The sequence below is a fragment of the Nyctereutes procyonoides genome, unplaced genomic scaffold (genome assembly GCF_905146905.1).
Source record: "Nyctereutes procyonoides isolate TBG_1078 unplaced genomic scaffold, NYPRO_anot_genome, whole genome shotgun sequence".
Lineage (NCBI taxonomy): Eukaryota > Metazoa > Chordata > Mammalia > Carnivora > Canidae > Nyctereutes > Nyctereutes procyonoides.
In genome coordinates this window covers 84,583,829-84,590,212 of record NW_026575140.1, presented here as the reverse complement: position 1 = coordinate 84,590,212, position 6,384 = coordinate 84,583,829, and positions in this window count along the sequence as shown.

Below are 6,384 nucleotides of genomic sequence, written 5' to 3'. Positions count from 1 at the left end.
ATGAGACTAGTGTCCGCCCCCAGGGGCTTTGCCTTTGCTGCCTCTCCCTGAATTAGCAGTGGGGTGCGTTTAGAAAGCTGGGGGCAGTGGTGCTGGGAGCGAGAAGGGGGCACCAGGCCAACGTTTTCCCCACCATGTCCCCTCTTCAAGATGCTCTGGTTAATTTTTCATCTGCAAGTGCAGGTGCCTGGGCTAGGTGCCTCCTAACAGTCCTTCCAGAATTACAGCCCCTGGTTTGGGGAGATCCCGGAGGACCCGGCGATTGTTACAGAAGTACTCACTGTCGTCTCCAGGGGGCGCGCCAGACCTCTCTACGGCCTTGAATCCTTAGGGGCGGGTTGGCCCGCATTTCTCAAGGCTCCTGAGTTCCTTGGCCGCACGGAATTCCCTGCTGGGGCAGAAACAGCAGGCTGGTGAGGGGACAAGAAACAGAGACAACAGCAGGTGTTTCATAGGGAAGTACAACAGGTGCATCGACTGTGAGAATCCCAGATATGAAATAAACTGAAGGGTAACGTTGGGCAAGAGTGTTGGGGAGGAGGCAGAGACGCAGAGCTTCAAAGCTGTTCTGAGATGGGTGTGTGTTTCCGTCTCCAGCATCTTTAGGGATCTAGGACTGTCCTGGGCGGTGGTGAAGCGGTGGTGGGCAGACAGGACAGACCAGGCTGGCTTTCGTCACGTGGGAAGCCGGCCGTTCCAAGGTGTTCATGAAGGTTAGGATGGGCTACGTATTCAGACGGATAGTGATAGAGAGCAGGGGTGTGTAAGCTGGTCTGGGGGGCAGCCGGCAGTGGGGACATGCAGGGGCATCAAGGTTAGGTTAGAAGCAGTGGGGAGGGATGGGTCGGGGGTGTCAGAACTCACGTCCTGAAAGACCTGGAAGCGGTGGAGACACGGTGTCTAGGGGGGAAGTGCAAGGGGGGTGAAGCATGACTCTTCTGCTGAGTGGGAGATGGAGGCGTGGGTAAGAGAGGAGGCTGTTGGGTCTGGGAGGGCTCAGATCATGATAAGGAGACCGAACTCAATCCTAGGGACACTGGAAACCTTTGGAGGGTTTTAAGGAAGAGACTCAGGCGAGATCTTTCTAGCCAGAGCAGTCAGTGGGTGGAGAGGGAGCAAGACTGCAGGCTGGGGTACCATCCACATGAGATGTGAGGTGGCCTGGAGTCCTACGGAGAGAAGGGGAGGGAATGGAGACATATCAGGAAGGCAGGTACGCTGAAGAGCTTAGGGGGGGGTTGGTCCCCTACAACTTCTGGCTTTGTTGACAAACAGAATTAATAATGCTCTTTTCCCTTCGAGCAGTACAGACAACGTGGAGAGACGCTTGCTTCCAGGGGAGCCTCCCACCCCCCAAGGACTCAGACGGCTGCCTCTGTGTGGACAGGTGAGCGGACAGGCCTGTCACTCTGCTTGAGGGGCCCTATTTGCCTCACAGTTAAAATATTCTGGCGCTTTCCACCCTTGAGAAGAAAATGACACTCAAGTTGGCCAGTGACCAGAGTCCCGGGTTAACGTGATGGTGTCTGTTACCGGGGGATGGTTGCAAAAGCCCTCGACTCCATTTAAGACACACTTCCTCCTCCTGGGATGTCCATATGGTGCAGCCCAGGGGTCTCCGCTGGAGACAGCGGCAGGGCTGGGGCGCCCCTGGGGCCTTCGCTCGCGAGGAGGGAGGGTGCGCCTCTTGCAGCCGGTTCACCAGAAGCCTGGGGCGCTCAGAGGCCCGGGGACCAGGTGCCAGGAACCAGGATTCCAGCAAAGCGGTTTCCGTCGGGGGCCGAGCGAGGTGCTCCTTGCCTTCTGGTGCAGGAACGTCGGGGGCCTGAGCTAGAGCACCCTTGAGCTTGCTGGACAGGTGGTCCTAGCCGCCGCGGGCAGGGCATGTGCACCCCGGGCCTCCAGAACTCTCAGTGCGGCCACACACACTCGGACGTGCCCGGTGGCCCGTCCTGTCTCCTCACAGCCTCCGACAGGTTCACAGGGAACCCCAGGAGCCTCGTGGGTTGGGATCGTGCAAAGGCTGCTCTGGCCTCTTGTGTCCTTCCTCCCCTTGGGTTCCGGGGCAGCAGGTGTACAGGGTTGTGTGGGGGAAACAGCAGGCCGCTGCAATCGGGTGCTCTTTCATTCTGGGAATTCTTTTTTTTTTTTTAAGATTTATTTATTTATTTATTTATTTATTTATTTATTTATTTATTTATTTATTTATGATAGACAGAGAGAGAGAGAGAGAGAGAGAGAGAGAGAGGCAGAGACACAGGAGGAGGGAGAAGCAGGCTCCATGCCGGGAGCCCGATGCGGGACTCGATCCTGGGACCCCAGGATCGCGCTCTGGGCCAAAGGCAGGCGCCAAACCACTGAGCCACCCAGGGATCCCCTCATTCTGGGAATTCTGCTGAGTGTATGCAGTATGGCCCTGAAAAGTTACCGTGGTGATCTTATTCACTGAGTTATCCAAGAAAATATTTATTGAGTGCGTACCGTGTGCCAGGCCCTGTTCGAGCTTCATGGACCTCGTCCATCAATAAAACCATGGCACTTTGGCAATACAGCTCCAGCTCTTTCATTATAGAGGGTAATCAACACTAAATACAACGTTCTGACCCCCTTTGAAGGGTGTAAACCGCAAATCCGGTTCAATCCGTTCAGGAGGATGCATCGCCTTTCTTTGGACATCAGGTGTGGGGGGAGGGCCGATGCCTGTCAGGTTCTCAGTGCTCGTCCACCTGACTTGGTGGACGTGCTGTGATAGCTGCTGAGCTGGGAGGATCACTTCTGTGGGTGACGTAGGGACAGCGAGCAGAGTGAGGTAAGTAACTGTAGGAGGGCTGACATTGCTGACTCCATCTGCGGCCTCCATGTTGCTCACACTCAGCCGCACGGTGACCTCTCTTGGGGCTACACGTTGCAGGCCCCTTAGAGGTTAACACACATATTTTCGGAATGCCCGCCGAGGCCGGGGTGCGGAGGAGGCTGGTTTTGGCCTCCCGTGCATCCTAGAGAGGACATAGTCTCTCCCCTTCCTGGTGCTCAGGTGATGCCTTAAGATCTAATTCAAAGCTAGCTGTCAACTGGGTGCACGCAAGCCTTGCGAGGTGTGCGTGAGCCCTTTGATCTTACTCCAGTGTCCTTCTGAGTGTGCCCCTCCCCCTAGAAAATCTGCAGACTGGGGATCCCTGGGTGGCGTAGTGGTTTGGCGCCTGCCTTTTGCCCAGGGCGCGATCCTGGAGACCCGGGATCGAATCCCGTGTCGGGCTCCCCGTTCATGGAGCCTGCTTCTGCCTCTCTCTCTCTCTCTCTCTCTCTCTCTCTCTCTCTCTCTCTGTGACTATCATAAATAAATGAAAATTAAAAAAAAAAAAGAAAATCTGCAGACTAAGGTCTGGCCTTTGCACAGGATGACCTCACAGCTGCATGAATCGTGCTCGTCCCCATCCCTGCCCTCGTCAGTAAGGACCCCGAATAAAACTCTGTAAACTGTATGGAGCGGCCTGCTTCGCTCTCTGGCCTCAACGTGCCCTCTCAGTTTGGGGGCGATCCTTTACCACCCCTTCTCCACCTCCTAACAGCAGTTTGTGTAGTAAATGAGCAGGTGAGTCAGGTGGTAACAGAGAAAAAAATAGAGTCAATTAAGCGCATGTTAGATATAGTCCCTGGTTCCTATCACCTATAACGCTCCACCCGGAGGCCCTACAAACTTATGGTTGGGTGTCGGGGAGCCGGGGGTCATTGCCTCGGAGCTAGAAGGTGCTGCGGCTGGGGCAGGTGGGGAGGGCAACCGCTGTAGGGACCTGGCTTGGCTACTCTAGGATTAATGCTCTCTCGTGTTTGCTTTCTTAGAAATGTAGGGAGAGGCCTGTGGTTCTTTCACCCAAGGGCTGGGACGGTAACTGACTGAGGGACACAGGTGCTCAGGAGATCCTTGAATGGGTGGAAGGATCGGGCAAAGGGCTGAGCATGGAGGGACTGTCACCTTGTAGGTCTCAGTCACGTGGACTCTGCTGGGCTTCCTCCGACTCTCGGAGGAAACGGGAGGCACGACTTCAGGGTTTGGTTTATGGTCCATGAAGTGAGAGTCAGGGGCACTTAGTAAACCTCTTCCTGTGTTTGCTAATAGTTATCCCCTGGTTCATAATGGGCTCTGCAATGCTCCCACTTCCTTTAATTAATTTGTACTGTATTAATTATCGGGGTACTTTATTTTATAGGGGTGATGACTAACCCAGCCTGGCAGGTTCGGAACTGCCCTGTTGGCACTTGAACGACAAGGGCTTGGTCTTCCAATTCAGCCCAAATCCACTTGGGAGGATGCATCATTTTCCTCTGACATCAGGCGGGGCCAGGGAGCAGGTGCCTGCCAGGGAACCTGGCCTCCTGGGGCGGAGATCTTGTCAGAGCTCAAGCTGCTGAGTTGGGAAGTCAGTCCTGTTTGTGATTCCCCCAGGGAGCGAGCAGGGCCAGCCAGCGAAGAAAAGCCCATGGGCCGACGGTCCCACCGAGGAGCGTCTTCCAGGGCGGCGAATCGCAAGCCCTTGCACCTCGGATGCTTGACGACCCTAAAGCATTCTTTTGGAATTTAACTTCAAGTGCTCCTCATGGGATGGGAGGCTCTTCCTCCCCACGGCTTGGTTGTCCTAAGTACTTTCCTGGCGCCGTTCTTCATCCCCTGGAGTCTATCTTGCGGTAGTTAGGGTCTGCAAGACCCTATGGGTTCCGCATGTCTTTATTCCAGTTTTAGTCTCAACTCCTATTTGAAAGGTGATGTCCTTGAATCCACAGTTGTGGTGGACGATGCAGATGCGCGACGCAGAGTCTGTCTCCGACGTGGAGTATGTTCCAAGTGCACAGACCTCTCCCACCCAGGTGATGGCAGTGGTCTCCTGATTGCTCTGGAACGTGTGGTGATGGTTCACACGTTTTCTTTGCTCCATGGCTTCTCAGACGCAACCTCAGACTTGTCCCCTGCTTGAGCCCCTCGTTCGTCATGAATGGACTCAAATGTTTCTGCTCCCATGAAGCCTTCCTACCTCATGCCAGGCCTGCTGAATTCCCCCCTCCTTTTCCCAGGGTACCCTACCCCCGCCCCCAGAACCTACCCAAGTGGCAATTATTTCCTCTCCTGCCAGCTCCCTCTGTTACAGGAGGCCTGCCTTGAGGCTGGGAACTCGGCCTTATTTGTCTATATAATCCCAGGCCTGAAGTAGGAAATGAGCTCCTACGTCTGTAGAACAAGTGAAGGAATAAAGCTGGAATCTCCATCCTTCCTTTGCTTTGATAAAGACATATGTTGTCCCAGAACGAAGTTTCTCATTTCTTAAAAACCTGTGCCCTCTTTTGAGAAACACAAAAATCTTTTATCTTTAATGCCATGAATATTTCAAAACAAGTCGGATGTGGTTATGAAAGCAAAACAAGGCAATGGCATCTTGAAGATGCTGGTCCCATCTGCACACACCGTGCTCTGCAGGGACTGCAGTCGTCCCATCTGCCTTGACCGTCACTGCCCTGCTTAGGCTTCGGGTCAATTCCATGAAAGTTTGCTGAAAGTCAATTGGTTTTTGGCACTTTGGCCATTTGGCAGTTGGCTCTCGGCGAGGTGGCCCGCTGGTGACAGAAAGCCTTGCCAAGCAAGGCTCTTCCCTAGCTTTCCTAGACCTGAAAAGTCTCTTCCACAGTCGCTTGGAAAAGGTACTTTCAGAACTTCTTCTTCCTTTTTTTTTTTTTAGACTTTAAGGATTTTATTTATTTATTTGACAGAGAGAGAGAGAGTGCGTACAAGCAGGGGGAGCGGCAGAGGGAGAGAAGCAGATTCCCTGCTGAGCAAGGAGTCTGATGTGGGGGCTTGATCCCAGGACCCCAAGATCACGACCTGAGCTGAAGGCAGATGATTAGTGGACTGAGCCCCCCAGATGCCCCGCTTTTAGGACTTCTTCAAGCTGAACTACACAATCTCATATCAACCTTAATTCCTTCATCCTACGCTTCCAATCATTTCCCTCCTGTTCTGCTTGAGAAGATGGAACAAAAATGAGCATCATTTTGTGCCGGATAGGTGGTCCCTTCAGAGAATGAACGCTGCAGAGTGAAGTTGCTTTCACAGTTGGGCCACATGACAAGCGTGTGTGTGTGTGTGTGTGTGTGTGTGTGTGTGTGTGTGCGTGTGTGTGTTTGGGGTGGGATACAGGTGGAGGACCCATCGGCCAAGGGTTGCTCCACGGCCTGTCAGGTCTCAGACGCATCCTCAGTCTTGTCCTCTGCTTGAGCCCCTCATTCGTCATGAGCTGACTCAAATGTCAACCAAGGGTTGTTTTCCTTGTCCAGATTTATGGGGGAGAGATTAGAAGGAAGGGGGAGTGTGAGTCCTGATATCAAAGTTAATTAAGA